Source organism: Lagenorhynchus albirostris, chromosome 7, assembly GCF_949774975.1.
Source record: "Lagenorhynchus albirostris chromosome 7, mLagAlb1.1, whole genome shotgun sequence".
NCBI classification, from domain to species: Eukaryota; Metazoa; Chordata; class Mammalia; order Artiodactyla; family Delphinidae; genus Lagenorhynchus; species Lagenorhynchus albirostris.
This window is the reverse complement of record NC_083101.1, coordinates 83,211,157-83,236,078: the sequence shown is the minus strand read 5'-3', so window position 1 is coordinate 83,236,078 and position 24,922 is coordinate 83,211,157. Positions and strand designations below refer to the sequence as shown.

The following is a 24,922-nucleotide window of genomic DNA, read 5'->3' as shown; positions in this document are numbered from 1 at the left end:
TAAAAATTTAAAAAATAAAACAATGACTTTCTCAGAAAAAAAAAGAACGCAGGTCCCTTGAAGGCACTGACTTGTCTTGCCCATCACACTGTTTCCCACGGTAATTCACATGCTTCCAAGTCCCTGGTGGGTTCCTGACAATCATTCTGCTCAAATTAATTCAATCCAAGAGCATGTTCCTTGATCCAAGATATTTCAGTTCCCTGAAGGGCTCCTTCCCTTGGATAAAAATATCAACAGAGCCATCGTTTTCTAACCAACTGTGGGAAAAATGGGCAGGACAGACCATAGCAAGCGCTGCCCTTGACTTGTACATTTCTGTATACCTAGAGATGCTTTTCTGCCTCATATCAACATGTTTGGCCATACATATCTGCAAAGTAGCTGTTTTATTAATAAAATGCTCAAAAGCTGTCGGCACATTTTAATAAATTTACTTCCACCATAAGGCTAACTCAAAACGTTCTGGCAAAGAACAGAACTATGGTGTTTGCTCAGTTGGTAAGGAGCTCTGTTTCTCTGAGGTTTCTGCTCAAGGATGGCCCCAAGATGTGATGGGATCCAGCGTTCTGCCTTGGCACATGGCATGAGACATTAAATCTTGTCTTACACTTCAACCACAAGGGCCTCTTATGTTTCTGGAGCTGTTTCATCTTGTCAATTGTTTTGAGTTGTATGTTAGATTAGGATTTGCTAGCACTGCAGGGGAGATTCTGAAACTGCCCCTAACAGGTTCTATAAGCCATGAATAGGAAGAACAATGACTTACATTACTTTCGCACATTATATTTTTCAAAGTACTTTCACATCCATGATTTCTGAATCGCTTCCCACCAGCTGGCTTCCCCAGGTCAACCTTATGTGCCATTCCCACACGGCTATCTTCAGCACTGATGGAAAGAGGAATGATTTTGTAGGATTTTACAACAGGATGATCACAACGGATGTGGGGGGAGGACAGCTTTGATGTGTAGCCAACCTAATGCATCATCTTTGGATTTTTGTAGGTTAATTGTTATCTCTATCTGAATCTCACAGTGGCAGACGCCAGAAAAGTTATCCCATGGTTCTGGCACCTGAAAGACACACTCTTTTTTGATGTGGAGAAACTCACTGTTCCAAAGGCAACAATGGCTGTCTTTCAAAGCCAGGATAGTTTCACTGACAGAAAATAGCTTAGCACACTCCATCTGGCAGTGCCAGGTCATGCACAGATGAACACTGAATACGTGTGCTGTGATGATTGATAATGATGATGGGGCAAGCGAGGAAAGGTGCCTTGCACAGGGCAAGGTACTCAATAATCGCTGATTGATGAATGGTGACAGCTACTAAATGCCATCCTAAAAGATATCTACTCTTGACAAGATATGTAGGTTAATTCAAGCTCCCAGATAAAATGCCTGGGATTGAATTGTGCAAGTCTTTCTTAACACAGGCATGCCTGGAGCAGTGGGAAGAAATGTGTAAGTAGTTGTTATAGGTTTCCCCTGCCAAAGGAATAATGCTCACCCAAGAGAGAAGACTAAGTCCACATCTGCTACAAGGAATATAAATTAGTGCCTGGGCAGGAAGGCCACTAACTTTAGTCTATTTTGCCTATGTTTTGTAGTATGAGCTGGACCTGTGACATAATTTGCAGTGACCAATAGTAAATGAAACGGGGACCCCTTGCTCATAAGTTATTAAGAATTTCAAACATGTTGGCAGCAGAGTATTGAACCAAGAATGCAGTGCTTCTACAGGGGGCCTTGTGTGAAGGCACAGACCGACACCCGTGAAGCTGGTGCTGCGCGTGAGTAATGGTTTGTACGTAATGTTACAGTTATCCTTCTTATTACCTGTAATCGGTGGGCTTTTGGAGTCCCAGATGGCTTGACAGGTGGACAGACCCAGTAACCTGAGTCGGGAATGATTAGGTCAAGTGTTATCTTTGCTCCACATGAAACACTTCCCTCAAATAAGAAACGGAAAATGAATAGGCCACCCGAGGGTTCCTAGAAGCTCCAGGCTAAGGGCTGACCTTGATAATCAAGGGAAAATGTGATTAGGAGTTAACTTCATGAGGTGGGATATAAAGTCATTCCCACCCTGTGAAAAGATGCTCAGTGAACAGAGGCTCAGAAGTTAGCACTCAGTGAAGAAGTGCTAACCCTTTGGGGCTCAAGTCTGATTATCCTGGAGGCAAGCACTAGGGCACCATAGGGCCTGCTAGCCTGGAGTTCTGTTATCAACTGGAAAGTCAGAAACCTGCCATTTAAAATTTTATTTTGACTTGATTTCATTTCCTCTATAGGTTGGATAAATACAGGATGCCCGGCTAAATTTGCATTTCGGACAATCAGGAAATAATATCTTGTGTAAGCATTTCCCAAATATTGCATGGGACATAATTATAATTAACAAGTCATCTGTCATTTACCTGAAATTCAAATTTAACTGGGCATCTTGTGTTTCCTTACTAAATCTGGCAACCTTATTGATAGGTTCGTGATGGGTTCTGCCTCCATATTTTGTAAGGTTCTATAAGAAAATGTCAACTTCTCACAGCTAAGCTAGAATTTGAGGGAGATGACAGTATAATACAGGCAGAAGTGGCCCTGCAGACTGTAGCCAAGCTGCCTGAGTGGAAGGGAAACTCAAATGAACTAAGCAGTGGAGACACCTCTGTGCCCATCTTCACCTGCGTGCGGTTCTCAACACTCCCTGCACCCTGGGATCACCTGGGGAGTATTAAAGACATTGACACCAAGGTTCTGTACCCCAGAAATCCTTATTTAATTGGTCTGGGAGGTAGCCAGGGCAGATGGAGTTTTAAAAGTTCCTCAGGTGAGAATTATTGCACTAAAACCCCAGTGGGTTACCAGATCTGGTTTATCAATGGAAGTCACTATTAAAACCACAAGTATATATATCCCCCAAATCCAAGGGTAAGAAATGGATTGGACATTCACTTTAATATCTACAGAAGTGATAATTTCTCTCTTTCATTTTTTCACGTAAAGCACTAAACGCACAAGCTTCATATTAGGACCAGCCAGTACCTGGACCACACCCCCAGATAGTTGCGTTTACTTCATCTGGTGGGGGTCAGAAGTATTTTTAGAAGCCCTCCAGGGATCCTCACAAGGGGTCTCAAGCTTCAGTGTGTATCAGAACCCCTCGGGGAACGTTTTAAACATGAAGATTCCTCCTTGCCCCAAACCAACATCCCACGATGTGTAGGCACTTTAACAAGCTGATTCGTTGCATCTCGGGCGGGTGGTGGGCTCCTCAGTTGCAGGAATCCTCCTCCACCCAGCCTCGCCTTCACAGGACCCAAGAGAGGTGAGGGGTCTGCATGCACTCTATTGGGGGCTGGAACAGTCACTCATATCACTTTATGGTCCCAACAAGAAAAGCAAGGATTGGGGCCAATTCGCCTGCATCCTTCCATGAAGCCAGAGCCGTGGACAGCAATGTGATATTTTTAACACATTGAAGAACAGTGTCTCATCACATGACACAGCTGGGCCTTTCACTGCTTCCACATCTCCCCCATCCCAATATGTGTCCCCAGGTCCCCCTCACCTCCATCTCTTACACATCTTACCCATCTTTCCAGAGCCGGCAGAAATGCCAGCTTCCCTGTGAATCCTTCTCTTGATCTCCATGAAGCAAGAAATTGTGTCTGTTCACTGTATCCCCATCATTCTTTAAACCTCTTGAATGGTATCTATCTTATTCTACCTTGCTCTATGTGTTTTGCAAACTTAAAATTCCCTGTGAGATTATAAACCTCTTGAAGCTATGCCTCATATCTCTGTGTCCCTTTTAAAATGCCCAGCATCACCACATGAACTGTGTACTGAATTAAATCATGATTGTTGATATAGCATTTCAAGCCTATAGCTAAGAATCCAGGAAACCCACTGCGTTTCAAGTTAAAGGGAGAGCAGCAGAGGTGACAAGAGAATACAGGAGGATCAGGTTCACTGAATTCATGTTCTCAAGATCAGCATGAAACGAAAATGCTTACTCCTCTTTCTGTTTTTAAAACAATTATGTTTTCTGGACACAACCACAAATGTAACTTCTGAGTATTTTGGAGTTGATTTGGATCTTACCATGAAGAATAATTTACAAATTTTGTTTTCTGAGACTATAAAAGACCTTCCTGTTTGAACTCAAATATTTTTCTTTCTTACAGATTTATCTTCAAGCCTGGAACCTACACCTACTCTCCCATTCACAGAGACCTGTGAGAATCTAAGTTTACTTCCATCCTGTGAGTGCCTGTGCTTACCACACATTCTGTCACCTGGCCTAAGCCCTGAAGCCTCCTTTTTCCCCTTACAGTTGTTGAAAGCTCTCCAGGAATGTTTGCATGGAGACTGGAGACAGGAGAGCCTGATTGAATTCTGGCTGTGACACTTAATAGCTCTATGACCTCAGGTAACTCAATGCAGCCGCCTTGGGCCTCAGTTTCCACCTCTGAAAAATGGGGATAGTAGTAGCATCTACTATGAATAGTATCAACCACTAGCATCCTATCTAATAGGAGTATTATGGGGATTACAGGCGTTGGCATACACAGAACACTTAAATTACCTAGTACTTGGTAGTTTACCTCTCTTGGCTCCGGGAGACTAGACACATTGTTCTTTCTTACTGGCAGTGAGTACACACACACACACACACACACACACACACTCAATCACAGGTAGACATAAACATTAAAGCAAAGATAAGGGGAAAAAAACTACCAAAACTCAATGCAGAAGAAGTACTTCCCAGAACTACTGCTGCCAGTGTCCTTGTCTTGTGGTGAGCCATAGCCACGCCCCGCCTCTTCAGGAGACCCTCCAACACTAGCAGAGCAGTGAGCTTCCTGATCAGACAGTGTCCTCATTTCTGGGGTCAAGAAGCAAGGCCTTGATGACCTAAATCCCTGTGCCTGTGCAGCCATGTGGCTGACAGGATCTTGGCGCTCCGGCCAGTTGTCAGGTCTGAGGTGGAAGAGCTGAGTTCAGGACATTGGTCCACCAGAGACCTCCTGGCCCCACGTAATATCAAATGGCAAAAGCTCTCCCAGAGATCTCCATCTCAATGCTAAGATGCAGCTCCACTCAAAGACCAGCAAGTTACAGTGCTGGATGCTCTATGCCAAACAACTAGCAAGACAGGAACACAACCCCACCCATTAGCAGAGAGGCTGCCTAAAATCATAATAACTTCACAGACACCCCAAAACACACCACCAGATGCGGTCCTGCCCACCAGAAAGAAAAGATCCAGTGTCATCCACCAGAACACAGGCACCAGTCCCCTCCACCAGGAAGTCTACACAACCCACTGAACCAACCTTACCTACTGGGGGCAGACACCAAAAACAACAGGAACTACGAACCTGCAGCCTGCGCAAAGGAGATCCCAAACTCAGTAAGTTAAGCAAAATGAGAAGACAGAGAAATACACAGCAGTTGAAGAAGGTAAAAACCCACCAAACCAAACAAATGACGAGGAAATAGGCAGTCTACCTGAAAAAGAATTCAGAGTAATGATAGTAAAGATGATCCAAAATCTTGGAAATAGAATAGAGAAAATACAAGAAACGTTTAACAAGGACTAGAAGAACTAAACATCAAACAAACTATGATAAACAACACAATACATGAAATTAAAAATTCTATAGAAGGAATCAATAGCAGAATAATTGAGGCAGAAGAATGGAGAAGTGACCTGGAAGATAAGATAGTGGAAATAATTACTGCATAGCATAATAAAGAAAAAAGAATGAAAAGAACTGAGGACAGTCTCAGAGACCTCTGGGAAAACATTAAATGCACCAACATTTGAATTATAGGGGTCCCAGAAGAAGAAGAGAGAAAGAAAGGGACTGAGAAAATATTTGAAGAGATTATAGTTGAAAACTTCCCTAATATGGGAAAGGAAATAGTCAAACAAGTCCAGGCAGCACAGAGAGTCCCATACAGGATAAATCCAAGGAGAAACATGCCAACACATATTAATCAAACCATCAAAAGTTAAATACAAAGAAAAATATTAAAAGCAGCAAGGGAAAAGCAACAAAAAACATACAAGGGAATCCCCATAAGGTTAACAGTTCAGAGTTCAGCAGAAACTCTGCAAGGCAGAAGAAAGTGGCAGGACATATTTAAAGTGATGAAAGGCAAAAACCTACAACCAAGATTACTCTACCCAGCAAGGATCTCATTCAGATTCGATGGAGAAATCAAAAGCTTTTCAGACAAGCAAAAGCTAAGAGAATTCAGTACCATGCTAGAGATTCCCTGTCGGCGAAGTGGTTGAGAGTCCGCCTGCCGATGCAGGGGACATGGGTTCGTGCCCCGGTCCGGGAGGATCCCACATGCCACGGAGCAGCTGGACCCGTGAGCCATGGCCGCTGAGCCTCTGTGTCCGGAACCTGTGCTCCGCAACAGGAGAGGCCACAACAGTGAGAGGCCTGCTAACCCCCCCAAAAAAAACAAAAAAAACCCACCAAATGCTAAAGGAACTTCTCTAGGCAGGAAACACAAGAGAAGGAAAAGACCGACAATAACAAACCCAAAACGATTAAGAAAATGGTAATAGAAAAATACATATTGATAGCTACCTTAAATGTAAATGGATTAAATGCTCCAACCAAAGGACACAGACTGGCTGAATGGATACAAAAACAAGACCCGTATATATGCTGTCTACAAGAGACCCACTTCAGACCTAGGGACACATACAGACTGAAAGTGAGGGGATGCAAAAAGATATTCCATGCAAATGGAAATCAAAAGAAAGCTGGAGTAGCAATTCTCATAACAGACAAAATAGACTTTAAAATAAAGACTATTACAAGAGACAAAAAAGGACACTACATAATGGTCAAGGGATCAATCCAAGAAGATATAATAATTGTAAATATTTATGCACCCAACATAGGACCACCTCAATACATAAGGCAAATGCTAACAGCCATAAAAGGGGAAATCAACAGTAATACAATAATAGTGGGGGACTTTAACACTCCACTTACACCAGTGGCTAGATCATCCAGACAGAAAACTAATAAAGAAACACAAGCTTTAAATGACACAACAGACCAGATAGATTTAATTGATATTTATAGGACATTCCATGTGAAAGTGTCAGAATACACTCTTTTCTCAAGTGCACATGGAACATTCTCCAGGATACATCACTTCTTGGGTCACAAATAAAGCCTCAGTAAATTTAAGAAAATTAAAATCATATCAAGCATCTTTTCCAACCACAATGCTATGAGATTAGAAATGAATTACAGGAAAAAACTGTAAAAAGCACAAAGACATGGAGACTAAACAATACACTACTAAATAACCAAGAAATCAATGAAGAAACCAAAGAGGAAATCAAAAAATGTCTAGAAACAAATGACAATGAAAACACGACGACCCAAAACCTAAGGGAGGCAGCAAAAGCAGTTCTAAGAGGGAAGTTTATAGCAATACAATCCTACCTCAAGAAACAGGAAACATCGTGAATAAACAACCTAATCTTACACCTAAAGCAATTAGAGAAAGAAGGACAAAAAGACCCCAAGTTACCAGAAGGAAAGAAATCATAAAGATCAGATCAGAAATAAATGAAAAAGAAATGAAGGAAACAATAGCAAAGATCAATAAAACTAACAGCTGGTTCTTGGAGAAGATAAACAAAATTGATAAACCATTAGCCAGACTCACCAAGAAAAAAAAGGGAGAGGACTCAAATCAACAGAATTAGAAATGAAAAGGGAGAAGTAACAACTGACACTACAGAAATACAAAGGATCATGAGAGATTACTACAAGCAACTATATGCCAATAAAATGGACAATCTGGAAGAAACAGACAAATTCTTAGAATAGCACAACCTTCCGAGACTGAACCAGGAAGAAATAGAAAACATAAACAGCCCAATCGCAAGCACTGAAATTGAAACTGTGATTAAAAATCTTCCAACAAACAAAAGCCCAGGACCACATGGCTTCACAGGCGAATTCTGTCAAACATCTAGAGAAGAGCTAACACCTATCCTTCTCAAGCTCTTCCAAAATATAGCAGAGGGAGGAACACTCCCAAAATCATTCTATGAGGCCACCATCAACCTGATACCAAAACCAGACAAAGATGTCACAAAAAAAGGAAACTACATGCCAATATCACTGATAAACATAGACACAAAAATCCTCAACAAAATACTAGCAAACAGAATCCAACAGCACATTAAAAGGATCATACACCATGATCAAGTGGGGTTTATCCCAGGAATGCAAGGATTCTTCAATATATGCAAATCAATCAATGTGATACACCATATTAACAAATTGAAGGAGAAAAACCTTATGGTCATCTCAATAGATGCAGAACAAGCTTTTGACAAAATTCAACACCCATTTATGATAAAAACCCTCCAGAAAGTAGGCATACAGTGAACTTACCTCAACATAATAAAGGCCATATATGACAAACCCACAGCCAACATCATCTTCAATGGTGAAAAACTGAAAGCATTTCCACTAAGATCAGGAACAAGACAAGGTTGCCCACTCTCACCACTATTATTCAACATAGTTTTAGCCACAGCAATCAGAGAAGAAAAAGAAATCAAAGGAATCCAAATCGGAAAGGAAGAAGTAAAGCTGTCAATGTTTGCAGATGACATAATACTATACATAGAGAATCCTAAAGATGCCACCAGAAAACTACTAGAGCTAATCAATGAATTTGGTAAAGTAGCAGGATACAAAATTAATGCACAGAAATGTCTGGCATTCCTATACACTAATGATGAAAAATCTGAAAGTGAAATCAAGAAAACACTCCCCTTTACCATTGCAACAAAAAGAATGAAATATCTAGGAACAAACCTACCTAAAGAGACAAAAAACCTGTATGCACAAAACGATAAGACACGGATGAAAGAAATTAAAGATGATACAAACAGATGGAGAGATATGCCATGTTCTTGGATTGGAAGAATCAACATTGTGAAAATGACTATACTACCCAAAGCAATCTACAGATTCAGTGCAATCCCTATCAAACTACCAATGGCATTTTTCACAGAACTAGAACAAAAAAATTCACAATTTGTATGGAAACACAAAAGACCGCGAATAGTCAAAGCAATCTTGAGAAAGAAAACGAGCTGGAGGAATTAGGCTCCCTGACTTCAGACTATACTACAAAGCTATAGTAATCAAGACAGTATGGTACTGGCATAAAAACAGAAATATAGATCAATGGAACAGGATTAGAAAGCCCAGAGATAAACCCACGCACATATGGTTACCTTATCTTTGATAAAGGAAGCAAGAATATACAATGGAGAAAATACTGCCTCTTCATTAAGTGGTGCTGGGAAAACTGGACAGCTACACGTAAAAGAATGAAATTAGAACACTCCCTAACACCATACACAAAAATAAACTCAAAATGGATTAAAGACCTAAATGTGAGGCCAGACACTATAAAATTCTTAGAGGAAAACATAGGCAGAACACTCTATGACATAAATCACAGCAAGATCCTTTTTGACCCACCTCCTAGAGAAATGGAAATAAAAACTAAAATAAACAAATGGGACCTAATGAAACTTAAAAGATTTTGCACAGCAAATGAAACCATGAACAATATGAAAAGACAACCTGCAGAATGGGAGAAAATATTTGCAAACGAAGCAACTGACAAAGGATTAATCTCCAAAATATACAAACAGCTCATGGAGCTCAATATCAAAAAAACAAACAATTCAATTAAAAAATGGGTGGAAGACCTAAATAGACATTTCACCAATGAAGACATACAGATGGCCAAGCGGCACATGAAAAGATGCTCAACATCACTAATTATTAGAGAAATGCAAATCAAAGCTACAATCAGGTATCACCTCACACCAGTCAGAATGGCCGTTGTCAAAAAATCAAGAAACAATAAATGCTGGAGAGGGTGTGGAGAAAAGGGAACCCTCCTGCACTGTTGGTGGGAATGTAAATTGATACAACCACTATGGAGGACAGTATGGTGGTTCCTTAAAAAACTAAAAATAGAACTACCATACGACCCAGCAATCCCACTACTGGCCATATACCCTGAGAAACCATAATTCAAAAAGAGTCATGTACCACAATGTTCATTGCAACACCATTTACAATAACCAGGCCATGGAAGCAACCTAAGTGTCTATCGACAGATGAATGGATAAAGAAGATGTGGTACATATATACAATGGAATATTACTCAGCCCTAAAAAGAAATAATTGAGTTATTTGTAGTGAGGTGGATCGGCATACAGACTGTCATACAGAGTGATGTAAGTCAGAAAGAGAAAAATGAATACCGTATGTTAACTCATATATATGGAATCTAAAAAAAATAGATTCTGAGGAACCTAGGGGTAGAACAGGAATAAAGACACAGAGGTAGAGAATGGACTTGAGGACACGGGGAGAGGGAAGGGTAAGCTGGGACGAAGTGAGAGAGTGGCATGGACATATATACACTACCAAATGTAAAATATATAGCTAGTGGGAAGCAGGCACATAGCACAGGGAGATCCACTCGGTGCTTTGTTTCCCCCCCTAGAGGGGTGGGATAGGGAGGGTGGGAGGGAGACGCAAGAGGGAGGAGATATGGGGATATATGTATATGTATAGCCGATTCACTTTGTTATAAAGCAGAAACTAACACACCATTGTAAAGCAATTATACTCCAATAAGGATGTTAAAAAAAAAGAAAAGATTAAAAAAAAAACCTCATTGCTAACAATAGTGTAAGAAGTGAGCATCCTGTACACCTTTGGTGTGACTACAAATTAGCCAATATTTCCAGAAAGTAAATATTATGAGGATCTTAAAAATATTAAAACGTCATGATTTAGAAACATTATGTCTGGAAATCAATCTGAAAGGGGAAAAAACCCCAAAGACATGGTTTAGGCACAACGAAACCCATGAAAGTGTTATTTTTAATAAAGAAATTGGAAATTATTTAAATGCCCAATACTAGGAAATGATTAATACATTATGGTTTACCCACAGGATGAAATATTATGAATCCATGAAAAGTGTTATTTATGAGAAATGTTAATTTCAAGAAGAAATCTTTATAATACACTGTTCAGTATATATAATAGGAAATTTAAAAATATTTACATACGCTTGACCTTTGAACAACATGCAGTTGAGCTGCATGAGTCCACTTATACTCGAAGTTTTTACGATAGTAAATACTACAGTACTACACATTCGCGGTTCGCTGAATCCGGGGATGTGGAATCATGAATATGGAAGGCTGACTATATGGAGGGTAATTTTCATTGGCACAGAGGGTCAGTGCCCCTGATCCCCACATTGTTCAAAGGTCAGCTGTACAGCATTATTTCAATACTGTAACAATTATATAGAGAGAAAAGTACTGAGGAAAAAAGTAAAATATTTCTGGATGGCAGGGTTCTACTTTAACTTCTTTCTTTGTAATTTATAAATTTTTAAAAAAACACAGTACCGTGGGCTTCCCTGGTAGCACAGTGGTTAAGAATCCGCCTGCCAATGCAGGGGACATGGGTTCGAGGCCTGGTCCAGGAAGATCCCACATGCCCCAAAGCAACTAAGCCCGTGCGCCACAACCAGTGAGCCCGTGTGCCACAATACTGAAGCCCGCGCGCCTAGAGCCCATGCTCTGCAACAAGAGAAACCACCGCAATGGGAAGCCTGTGCACCACAACGAAGTGCAGTCCCCGCTCACTGCAACTAGAGAAAGCCCACGTGCAGCAACGAAGACCCAACACAGCCAATAAATAAATAAATAAAATAAATTTTCCAAAAAATAAATAAAAACACAGTACCAGTATAATTTTAAAAATCACTTGGGAAAGGACATAACATAGAATATGGACACCAGAATTAGTTCATTCCTTGTATACAAATTTCAAAACATTTTATGTGATGTTGAGAAAAGTTTTAGAGATTAAACTGCTCCTACCTGAAATGGGGTAAAGCATATTTGCACAATAACTTACCTTATTTATCTTTCTCTCTCATAGGCTAAGAACAGTTCAAAGAAAGATGAAAACAAAACAACACACATACACACCCCAACACACACACACACCCTCAGGCCACTCAGTAAAGCATGAGAGGGAAAAAAGGGAGTAATAAGGAGCGTAGCTTGTTCCAGCTTCTAAGAGCTACTTATTTGCGGATCGTCTCCATCACCTTTCTAACCAACATTGCCAAAGTAGAAACATTCATGAAGACTCATAAACCCTGCCTGGTTTAGATGAGATGAGGTGGTGGAGAGCCTTCCAGGTGTAGGACACTACACAGACGCGAAGGTCACCAGAACTGGCAGGGGCTCTCTCTCAGGAAGGCTTGATCCAAGAGAGTATGACCCCAGGAGGGGGCTGGGAAAGGTGGGAAAAACAGACAACCGTGGGGTCTGAATGAAAAAACGTCTCCTAACCTGCTCCTACTGCCAGAGCCACTGAGTGTTTCCATATTCAGCATAACTTACATGAATCTCATAATGCCTTAAATCCAACTGCAAGCAGGCTTGGTGAGGAGTGTCTACAGTTGGGGTGGTGGAGGGATCGAAACCACTCCTATTCTGGAGTAGCCCAGAGCAGCTCTGCCCCGAGATGTTTTTGATGGCATATTCCCAAGAATGACTAGTGTTCTCATGCACTGATAGATGAGAAACAATACACCTTCAAATTCAGTGAGGGGGAAAAAAATCCTTGCTATCTCTTGTGGAAAGGTAATGGCCATCCAGGAGTTCCCAGTACAAAAGAAAAACATGGAGCTTAGTGAAGAGGATTAAACTGCCTCATCCATCAGAGGCAAAAACAGAGTCAAAAATCCATGAACAGTCCCAGAAGGCGTCGGATGGACCCCACCATCCACCTTGGAACGTCAGGGAGGAGCGAGTGTGGGTCTTTGAGACGCACCCCCATCACAGCCTCCTTTCACACTTGATCTGGAGCCTGACAGCTACCCAATCCAGTGAGGCCAACAAGAAGATGATTTAACAAATCAGATCCCAAGAAGGATAAGAGAGCAAAATTATTTTAATTGTTCAATTTGGAAGAAGCAAAGCCATCCTAAACTATTGAGGAGCATGGTGTACGGTAGAAATGGCATCCAGGAGCCCGTGGAGTAAACTTGCCCTCAGATGTGCTTTGTTTGACTATTACATTGTTCAGAAAAATCTATACATGATCTGCCAACGTTTTAAAATCAGGAAATTTCATGCAAAAATACTGATTCCTGGCTTCTCTTTTTAAAAAAAATGAAATGGACAACGCTGCAGAATGATCTATATTCTGTCAGCAGAAATGAAGAAGTGACACCCTGTAGACAGGGCATGCAATGTGGCCAGGAGCCCTCTGCACTGATTTATGTATTTGCCGGGACCCTATAATGGGCAATGAGTCCACACTCCCTGAATCACAGGTGATACAAGTAAATGTAACAACATCTCACCCTACTGCAGCTTGTAGAAGAGACTGACATTTTCTTCCTCCCCTTTCTTTGAACTTTACCAGGCAAAAACAAAAGTCAACAATAAAAAAATTTCATTTTTTTTAAAGAAACAAAAACATATTGAGTGAGAGATAAAAGAGGGATAATTCTCCTTTTATTGTTGGGGTTACTAATGAGTCCATTTGAGTCCTCTTTGGAATGGATAAGAGAATTCATCTGTTTGGAGGGGAGGATGGAAGGTGAGAAATTTGTCTTATTCTCTAGAAAGCCTTCTGCAGCCTGAATGTCTCTAACGACAAGCAGAATTAGGGAGAAGAAGCAGATCTATGGAAATGCAAAATTTCCCTGTCATGAGAATAAATCCTAAAAGATAAATTTTTAGCTTCAACATAGACTGAAGTTATAGCTTTTTGACAAATGATGTTCTGGGTTGTCATGACAACTGGGCCTGTTAGAGGTGTACATAGAGAGGCCTGCCCATAAATCAGAACACTTTAGGAAGGGGTTAAAACAAACATTTCTAGACTATTCCCAAGATGTAGTGCCAAAAATGTAATTACAGACATTTGTATCAGTCTGCCATAAAGCATGACAGCTCCAATTTTACAAAATGTTAATTTAAAAAATCTATTAAACCCATGTCCCTCTGAGAGAAATTAATATCACACCTAAGGTTGGGAGTCAGTGCAACTCAGAGGCTGTGAAAATTGGGATGGCAGAGTCAGAAAGAGAGGCTTAGACGCAGACTAATCCATAAGCATTTTAGTGAAGAGTTTGGGGTAGATTCTGACCCTCCAGAGAAGAAATGCTCAGGCAGATGACAGTGCTCAGAGCTTTCTACAAGCTTGAGAGAACTCAAAAAAGGAAAGATTTGGAGATGTCATTAGAAAGGAAAAGCTGATAGACGGAGGTTAGCTCACCTGGAAATACAGGGATGAAGCACCGAAGAATCATTCAATCCAGGAGGACACAGACAACGAGCAATAAAGCATTAGCAACTTCCACTGAGGTCAGGAAAAATGAGAGTTAGCTTAAAATCAGACACTAGAAAAATGCTTCTTAACTTAAAGGTCAGGAGATTCCACTCCAAGGGTCACAAATTGGCAGCCCGAGGCCAAATTGAGTGCAGAGAGAAGTTCTTTCTGGCCTGCACAGTGTTCTTTTAAAAATGTACAGTGTTTGCCAACATTTAAAAATCAGGAGATTTGACATAACATTCTGGCTTCTTCTCTTTAAAAAGCAGATTATTTGGCAGCAACAGGCCTGGATTCCTGTGTGGCTGGTGAGAGGAGATGGGTTCAGAGAGCATAAACTCCATGAGGACAGGGCTTTGCCTTGTCCAGTCCTGTGGCCTGAGCACCAAGAACAGTGCAGGGCATGTAGTAGATGTAGAAGGTACACAACTATGTTTGAATGGATAAGAGCAGCAGCTGCCCTCTTTATATAAGACATGTACTCTCCGGGTGATTCCCCACCCACACTGTTACCTGCCTGGCCCCTAAAGGCATTTGAGTTGTCCACTTTGAACTGTAAGATTTTGTTTAGTTGGGACACTCCATGTTGCCTCATGACATGAATTCCCCATGGAACCCGTTCTCATGGCCTCATGTGCAGGCCACTGAAGCAAAATGACAATGCAAATAATATTCTTTAAGGACTTAAATCATCCAAAAACAAGCTTCCCTTAGAGAGTTGGCATCAACGTTCATCCTGCAGGCAGAAAGCAGGCCTAAGAGACTTGCCAGAACCTCTTCTAGTGTTGGAACAGAGCAAGCATCACTGATAGGCTTCAGATCTGAGCATTCACTTATTCATTCAACAAACACTGAACCATTTCTAAGTGCTAGTGGCCATGTGATATGTCTCTTTCCCCTTGACAGCCAGAGATTTAAATTTTTATTAAATGAATGAATGAGTAGTGGGAACCACTACAGACAAGAAATACGTTGTGAATCTGTTATGTGCCAGGTATATACATACTTAACTAAACCTCGACCTGTGTGTTAGAAATTATTGTCCCTATTTTGTAGAAAAGGAAGCTGAGACTTGGGTCCGCAGCATGGGCAGAACAGGGATTTGAGCTTAGATCTGCTTGGCAGCCCCACTGTGTGCAATCCATTATGCTATCAACCTCTGAGCTAAACTCTGTTCTCAAGGGGAGTGGGTTCAATAGTGGCCTCCAAAAAGATATTTTCAATTCTAATCCCTAGAACCCGGGAAGGTGATCTTATGTGGAAAAAAGTCTTTGCAGATGTAACTAAGGAGCTCAAGATGCCATCATCCTGGATTGAGGGTGGGCTCGAAATCTAGTGACCATTATCCTTTAAGAGGAAGAGAAGACAGAGACGCAGGGAGAAGACGGCGATGTAAAGACAGAGGCAGAGACTGGAGTGATGTGTCTACAAGCCAAGGAGCTCCCGGAAGTATCAGCAGCCACCAGAAGCTGGCAAAGAGGCATGGGACCAACTTTCTGTCAGATCTGCTAGGACGAACCAACCCTGCCAACACCTCAACTTCAGACTTCTGGCCTCCACAATGATGACAGAATACTGTTGTTGGAAGCCACCGAGCGTGTGGTCATTTGTTACAGCAGCCCTAGGAAACTAATACATTAAAATATTCCTGGTCCACGGAATGGAGAAGCTCCCCAGAAAGCTGTGTCTGTACTGTTCATGGTGAGGATTAGGCTGCATTCCAGATCCTAAAAATTTACTGATCTTTACTTCAGAATCTCCCTATTTCTGAACAAGCCTTTCAGCCTGAGGCCTTACACAGCTGTATCCAAAAACCAGCTCGAATCTCAACAAAAGTGAACTCAACTGAGAATTACATATACTTCCTTTGCTTCTTTGCAAGTACAGTGAGTACCTCTGTCAAGAATCTCATGTGGTCCATGGCTCTGGAGAAATTCAATATAAAGCAGCAAGAGAGGACCCAGGCTCTCCTCACCAGAGGATCAAACATGGAGCAATGCTACTACGGGAGGATAGGAAAGAAGGTGTGAATTCTGTGTGAGCCATTCTGGGGAAGCTTCTGGGAGAAAGGGAAGGATTGAGCTGGGTCTTGAAAAAGGACAAAAGTAAGGATAATCATCGTGACAATGCTATTATCTACTGAGCACCTACAACATGTCACATGCTGTCTTACTGACCTGCCATAAGTTTCCCATGTAATTATCCAAGTTACCCCACAAGCTCAACCTCTGCCCCCATCATTTTCTTGAGGGGAAATCTGAGACTGAGAAGGGCGTGCCAAGTTCAAGGTCACCCAGTCAGGAAGTGGCAGGACTCTGACAGCTGAATGTACGGGTGGTGAGAGGAGGAGGGTCAAACCAGGTGGCGTGAGTGCCTTGGGAAAGAGGAATAGAGGTGATAGATGGGGATGACGTGGCTACAAAGATAGGCTGGACGGAAAATGCCCTTTTGAGGAGCTTGGACATGATCCGCTTAGCTGTGTCAGTTGCCAGAGGTATATGAGTACAGGCCCAACCAACGCAAGTCTGTATCTTGGGAGGAAAATTTCGGACTTGGGGATAGAAGCAAGGGGACAAGAACACCCGTTTGCTCCTCTCAAATATGAAGGGCCTGAGGGAAGGCAGGGGGGATGGGAGTGGGAAACACAGGGCAGGTGTGAAAGATTGGGGAGCAAGACCTGACTTGACTTCAGGACGGCCTTCAAGAGGTGAGGGCGAGGAAGCCGTCCTGGCTCACCCGGAGGTTTTGGAGGGAGGAGTGAGCCGTTAACCACAGCAGAGGACACAGGGCAAGGGCTGCAGGGGCCAACATGGTGAATTCAGTTAAAAAAAAAAAAATCTGGGGCTTCCCTGGTGGCGCAGTTGTTGAGAGTCCGCCTGCCGATGCAGGGGACACGGGTTCGTGCCCCGGTCCGGGAAGATCCCACATGCCGCGGAGCGGCTGGGCCCGTGAGCCATGGCCGCTGAGCCTGCGCGTCCGGAGCCTGTGCTCCGCAACGGGAGAGGCCAGGACAGCGAGAGGCCAACGTACCACAAAAAAAAAAAAAAAATCTGATTTTTTTGCCTCTGGGTCCCTCACACTCCAGAGATGTCTGGTTAGCAGATGGTGCTGCAGCTTCTACCTTTTTACCTGCCTCCAGTGGATTCCCTGCAAGGCGAACTGGTTGGAGTTTAGAGGGTATATCTTTAAATTAAACACATGAAGAATTTTCAGCTCTCCAAAGGAAATAGGACACTCTAGGTTTGAATCAGGCAAGATGTGTCTTGTAAGCCCAGAGCTCAGCACTGGAGTACAGAGCACCCCAAACACTGTCCGCATCTCAGATATGAACCACCAAATTCAGTGAGGAAAACTTGGAGCTGGGAGCCCCAAGCTTCCGGCTCGCAGGAGCCCTCTCAGTTCTGACTAGGAAGTTGCTGGTTTACAGCACCTTCCTAGTTTCTATCGACCTGCCCCCCGCCTTCTCCAAAGAGCCACGCTGTCCTCCCTCCAGGCAACCCAAGAGGATGAGACCAGCTAGGAGTCTGGAGTCAACACACCAAGTAGTCAGGATCTAAGATAATCCAAACTCTGCACCCTGATCTCTTTCTGGAAAAAGTGTCAATAAGCAGGGGACTGGACTGGTGTCAGAAGATCGAGGTTCAAATTCTGACTTGACCTGTGATTCTTATTACCTATGGGCTTGGCAAGGTCACAGCTCTCGGTGGTGGGATGTGCTGGGGCCCCTGGGGCCCCTGCTCTTGTGCGCCCAGCCCGGGCAGCAGCCAGCGCCTGCATCTCTTTGCTGGAGGACTGCCCTTGAGCTACTGGAGCCCACTTTTGCCTGTTGGGACCCTCAGCCAATGATCTGTGGGTACACGAATACGAAAACCCAAGTACCAAATCTCTGGGGGGCAACTTACACTCAGGGTTTCCCCCTCCACTGGGCTTTGTCTGAAACCATTCTCCTGTCAGGCCCCTGCCCTGTCCTGCCTTCCCCACTCCTCCCCCAGGCATCCCTGGGACACCCCCTTCACCCATCACTCCCAAGGGCATCCTCAGGGCAGAGTCAGCCTCCAGGAAGCTCGACCAAAAGACCAGTGTCTGCTCTAGGCCATTATGGAGGAACGTACCCTAAAGGCAGCACGCTGAACATCCAGTACAAGGGTCACAAGAGGCAAAATCTGGCAAAAAGACGTGTTTTGTTTGGCTCGCGGAGACTGTAAAAAATGTGAAGGGCCTTGCCAACATTTAAAAACTGGGAGATTTCACACAAAACCCCAGATCTCCCCTTGCCTTGAAAAATCAGAAGATCTGGCTACCCTGAGCCTGCATTGCTGCACAGCAACATTGGCTGGGGCGGAGGGCAGCTGTGCCCATGCACGGGGCCAATCCCCGCTGGCCCACCTACTCATTCCCATGACCCTTCTGGTCTCCGGAGTCAGTGGAGTTGGCAACCTATGGTGCAGCCCCATAGAAAGCACTCAGTAAAGTCTGCTGAATCCGAATAAGGATTTTTCTTGAAAATGATTCAACTCCAGGCTGCCGGAGAGCAGGGGTGAAGAATTGTGTAAGAGGACGCCTCTGTCTTTTCCTCTCCAGCTCTTTCCTCATGCCTGGCAAGGTACTGATGTACACTTCCATAAACACTCTTCCGAAAGAAGCTGAATCGATGAGGAGAGCTGCCACAACAGAACATTTGTTTGACAGGGAACACAAATTGAAATGAAATCGAATCACTGGTGGTTTGGGGAGATAGACGAGAAAAACAAAAGCAGGTCTTAGTTTCAGATGTTGCTTCATGTTGCCATAAATAAAAGGATGGCTGCATTTTAAACTTTTCAAAAATTTCAAAATGTTGACTTGCCCAGTCTGTGTACTTCTTTAAAAAAAAAACAAAAAACTGATTAGAGCTGAAGCCCTTTAAACCAGTGTAACTGGTAGGAGGTCATTTAAGGAAGTAACGGTTCCCTTGAATACTGGAACCCAACGGTCCAAGCAGGAGTGTTCAGGGCACTGTCAGATGGGCAGTATGATTTACAGAGAGGGGGGGAGCAGAAATTATCCAGTACATTGCTTAAGTGGAGGTCAGATAATACTGGTCCTATTGTATGAGAGCACTCTGTGGACCCTCAACTTCAGGGAGCATGATTGATCAAGCCACACCCTGAAATCCATCTGTGCTCTGAAATCCACCCCCTCGTTTGCACAGAGTCCGTGCCCCCACGGGCTGCTCCAGCACCAATGACTGAGTGTGGTCAGAAATTCTAAGGCAGACGCATCCCAGGAGACCAGGGACACCTCTGATGGCCCACTCTGGCTCACAGACTCCCAGAAGCCCCAAATCACCCAGATCTACCCCTAATAGCTCTGCCCACACTTCCTCAGATTGAATGGCAGTCTGGGATGCTTGACCCAGCCTTTCTTCTCTCCTCCCGTCCCCCGTGGCTATGCTTGCACTGCACTCTGATGCTCCGCTGTCTTCTCCAGTTCCTTCTCCATTTTCTCATGCAAGAGTTTCTCCTGATTAAAAATCCTTGCAGCTTTAATCCCCTCTTGGCGCCCGCTTCTCTAAGGACACATTCTGCATTTGAAAATTCCTCCTGCCCGTATTCCGAAAAATCTGTCAGCTCTACCTAATAATAAGAGGCTCCCGAGTTCTGTGAGGTAACAGGAATCCAAAGAAGGAAGTACTTACACAATGAGCTTAAGATGAGTGGGCTTCAAGGAACTGGGTATGGAGTCGAGAGAAAAAGAAAGAGGAGGAGGAGACAGCTTCTCAGTAGTTCCTCCGTTTTGACACTTTTCTACTGAGAAAATGGGCAGGGAGATCCCCAAAAGATGAGTTCACACCTCTGGGAAAAACTTCCTGAGACTTTCCAGATTACCTGTCTTGCTCTAGAGTCCCAGCTGTTAAATTGCCATTTGGGGACGAGATGTACAGTCCTTTAGAAAATTGCTGTCCACACCCCAGACCTCAACCTTTCCGACTGTCGTTTTGTGGAAAGGCAGAAAAAGGGAAGTTCACTGCCTGTGTGAAAATGCAAAATGTGCCTTACAACCAAGAAAAGGAAGAACACAGTAAGACACACACACACACACACACACACACACACACACACACACTTATGATGCTAAGAGGGTTAATGTTAAAAGGAAGGCTTCAGGCTGGTTACTTCATAATTCACAGCAAAACAGAAAAGGGAGACAAAATCAGCAGCATCGTTTATAAGCCCTGGAAAATGGAAGTCTCCAAGCTGTCATAAATAAGGATGGAAGCATTTGCCAAGTCAGAAATTTTGCCAAGTTTGAAATCCACTCAATCCTTCTATCTTGGAGCTCAGAATGGAACACCAACCTTTTGGGATTTGTAATAACTTTTTCTCAACAAAACTTTTTGCTATTTATAAGGGAGTAAAAACAAAAAGCAAAAAATACAATATGGAAAGTCTTTCTTTAAAGGAGCATTAACGCCAAGTGAGCATTAATGGGGAGGGGATAATGGTAAAAATGGTATATGTACTGGGATTAACTTCCCATTTATTCAAACAAGGCTTAACATATGCAATATTCCTATTCCACGAGTGTATGTGTATATATGTGTATGTGTGTGTATGTGTGTGTGTGTGTGAATTGAGTCTTTCCTTGATGGTGTCTCTCTCTTGCTTTCTCTCTCTCTCTCTCTCTCTCTCTCTCATTCAGACCCACACACCATCCCACTTCAATAAACATATTCCACCCAACCAATTGTAAATTTAAAGTTTAATTGTGAAAATTAAAGAAAGGATAAAGCATATTTGTGTGTGTTTGTGTTGGGTGGAAAGGGAACCAGAGGAAAAGTAGAGGGGAAAAATAATAAAAGGAAAAGAGAAAATAGGTACCAAGGTACCAAGGCCTGGGATAGCTTTCACCAGTTTACACTGGGTCAGAAAGAATTAGAGCCACCAAGGTGAAGCGCAGAGGTCTGATGACTATCTCGGAGCAGGCAGCCGAGGCTCCCACAAGAGACAAAAAACGTACTGTCCTTAGAGAGTCAGGGCCAAAAGCATGGATTTCCTAGGCAGAGAGATCTTATTTGTGTGACCTTGCACAAGTTACTTAACTTTCCAAGCCTTTTTTTCCTCGTGTGTAAAGTATGCATGATAACAGTGTCAACATTACAGACACCGTAACTGTATAACCGTAGCCCAGGAGGTCAAAGATGGTGTCTGTTTTGATAACTGTGGTAATCCCCCCAATGCCTGGCTCATGTCTGACCTATAATTAACAATTAATACTTATTGAATTTTGAATAGACTTTATCTAAGATAAAACAAGATCATGTATTAAAGAATTTAGTATACTTATGTCTCAGTTGGAGTCGTGTCAAGTAAAAAGAATTCATGGGATGATGTAGAGACATACGGGCAGGTTAAAGGGACGCACAAGAGGCAGTGAGGCATGGAGACGGACCATAGTGGGAAGCTTTTCCCACCTCTAGGGTTGAAGGGACAGAGGAGCCCATCGGCATTCAACTCAACAGTATTTAGAGCAGGAGGGCCATGGAGAGGTAGCTGGCCTCCCCTAAATCCAGGTGCCTGGGTAAATGCAGAGAGAAAACGTTGTACAGGGAGTAATCTCTGAAAAGCCTGAAGCACCATAATAGACTGTCTTAGTTCATGTTAAAAACCTAGAACTCCCCCAAAAGGCCAAACAGTGCTGGCGCCTCTATACTTCCCACCCGGCTCAAGGGTCTTTAGTGAAATTGCATGAGCTTTATCTGAAGCTGAATGCCAATTCTTAAAGCAATCTAATCTACAGTTTCATTTAGCGATTCAGCATGACTAATTACTGTATGATGAGAATTAGTAGAAAGGGATGGAAGGGTGGCAAATCAACACAAAAGAGGCTTTGCCTTTCCTCCTTGAGAATACAATAAATTCTTTAAAAGAAGAGAGAGAGAGAGAACTGTCTGTTCATTAGTTTATGGCTGAGCAGAAATTTTAATTCAGTAAACACAGGCACTGGGGTCTCGCGGTATGTGAGATGTGACTTGACCAAATGACTGGAAAATTAGCATGTGCCCTTGGCAGTCTCTCTCAGTCACTGGCTGCAGACAAGACATGAGGGGACAGGAGCGACGATGTGACCACACTGCTCAGATGCTGGCCTGTCTCGTTGTGTTTCCGAGGCAAGGAGCCGCTCAGGCATCTCCCAACACCTTGTTCCAAGGTGCAGATCCTCTCCAAGGAGGTGGCGGGATGTGTCCTCAAGCGAAGCTTCCCACCGTGTCCCAGACCCATACCCTCCCCAAGGTGGTTTCCCTGCCATCACATACACTCACTGAAGAGCAGTGATTGCTCCTTTTGAATGAGAAGTACTCCAGCTCAAGAGAGAAGAGAAAATTCGCTTTACAACCATGAAAACCAACAAATCCTTCTTCAGGTACAACGGACAAAGCAAACATGCTCTGGGTTTTCATTAGCTAATTAGCAACAAACACATACTGGATGCAACTTCTCTGTTTCATAAGGTAAAATTTAGAAAGCACGTGCCAAGTTCACTATGGTGCCACATACTGGCAAGTCAAGGTTGGCAAGGGCTTTGTGAGAGGCACGAATTACTGGGGGTAATGGGGAGGTGTTTACTGGGATCGAAGAGCCTCTCCAGTGACTTCAATTAGCCTTACAATCCTGCATCTTTTTTTTAATATAAGTTTATGTATTAATTTATTTATTTTTGGCTGTGTTGGGTCTTCCTTGCTGTGCGTGGGCTTTCTCTAGTTGCAGCGAGTGAGGGCTACTCTTCGTGGCAGTGCGCAGGCTTCTCATTGCAGTGGCTTCTCTTGTTGCGGAGCACGGGCTCTAGGCGCGCAGGCTTCAGTAGTTGTGGTGGGCGGCCTCAGTAGTTGTGGCTCATGGGCTCTAGAGCGCAGGCTCAGCAGTTGTGGCGCATGGGCTTAGTTGCTCCACGGCCTGTGGGATCTTCCCAGACCAGGGCTCGAACCCGTGTCCCCTGCATTGGCAGGCGGATTCTTAACCACTGTGCCACCAGGGAAGCCCCAATCCTGCATCTTGACAACAATAATCTCTGCTCAACTGCTAGTGCTGGTAGGAGTGACCACTGGGCATTTGCATCGTCCTGAGGGTGCCGTAGCCACCGCTCTGGCCTCACCCCAGTCCTGGCCCTGCTCAAGGGTCCCCCCCATGCCTGCTAGGTGTTTCAAGCACCGGCTCTCAGAGCCAGCCTAACTGAATTCAAATCCTGGTGTTACCACTTGTTAGCCAGGTAACCTGGGGCAAGCCCCTCAGTCATTCGGTTCCTCAGTTTCCTAACCTTTCAAATAGGAGCAATATTAGCTTCTGCCTCATGGGGTTGTTGGGAGAACCGTGAAGCACTTAAAACAGGGCTTGGCACACAGTTGGAAATCAACATCTATTAACTATGGCTACCTTTTAGATCCTATGGTAAATATTGCTTTAAAATGTGCTAGAAAAGGTTGGTAACAACAGTAAAAGTACCTTAAATTAAGTGCTGGTAAAAACTTCAGTGCCACTTACTTAAAATGATTTAACAAGAAAAGAGCCCAAATTACCAAATGTTTCCTAAATAAATTAAATTTTATTATTTCAAACGTGACCGATCACGTGTTACCTGCTAGAGCTATCACGAAAAACTACCTCAGGAAGCAGAAAAGTTATTTGTAACCCACTGCCTGTAAATACTTGTTTCTAAGGGAACTTGAAGCAAGTCTTTCCTTTCGAACAATCTCTTAGCCAATTTGTTTGTTATTTTTATTTTTAGGCAAAGATTTTCAAATGGATAATTCAAAAGTCAGTTAATGGAGACCCCCATCCAAATGATTAAAAATTCTGAATTAATGAAATGAGAACAAAAGAGGAAGACCATATTTGGGATATGACCTTCAATGCTTTTCTTCCAGAATCCTCAAACTACAGAGCATCATTCGAACTCACTGAATAATCATAATATAGGCCCGAACAGACCATGTCCTCCTATTTTATCAAAACCAAATCTGGTTATGATCAATGTGCAAGAATCACCTGGAGGGAATCTAGGAACAGAATTAGGATATCTCCTGAGAAAGTTCCAAAGTGGTCTTCACTGCTTGGATCATATCCAGAATGACCCAGGGAGGGAAGTTCCCCTTCACTTAGACTCCGTTATTTGTACCCACGCAATCGCCGTGTGACCAATACAGGCAAATGAGTCTGTGATTCCAGGGCATTTACGGAGGCACACCCAAGCGCCGTGCAAACCCACGTCCTTCCAAGTATTTTTATTAGTGATACCAAGTGCCCCCCCCATGTGCACCACCTCATTCAACTCTCATAGGAGCCCAGTGCGGAGGCACTACTACTATCATCCTCATCTGAGGAATGGAGTTATGAAATAGCTTTCCCAAGGTCATTCAGTTTGTGAGTAAAGCTGGGATCCAATGCCTACCACCTCAAATTACCATACAACTTT

General features: G+C 43.2%; 1 protein-coding gene across 4 annotated transcripts in view; it reads right to left on the bottom strand.

Annotated features, from left to right (window-relative positions):
- NTRK2 (neurotrophic receptor tyrosine kinase 2) overlaps positions 1-24,922 on the bottom strand; it is a 376,063-nt gene that overhangs the window by 192,094 nt on the left and 159,047 nt on the right. The gene's annotated exons all lie outside the window — the stretch shown is intronic.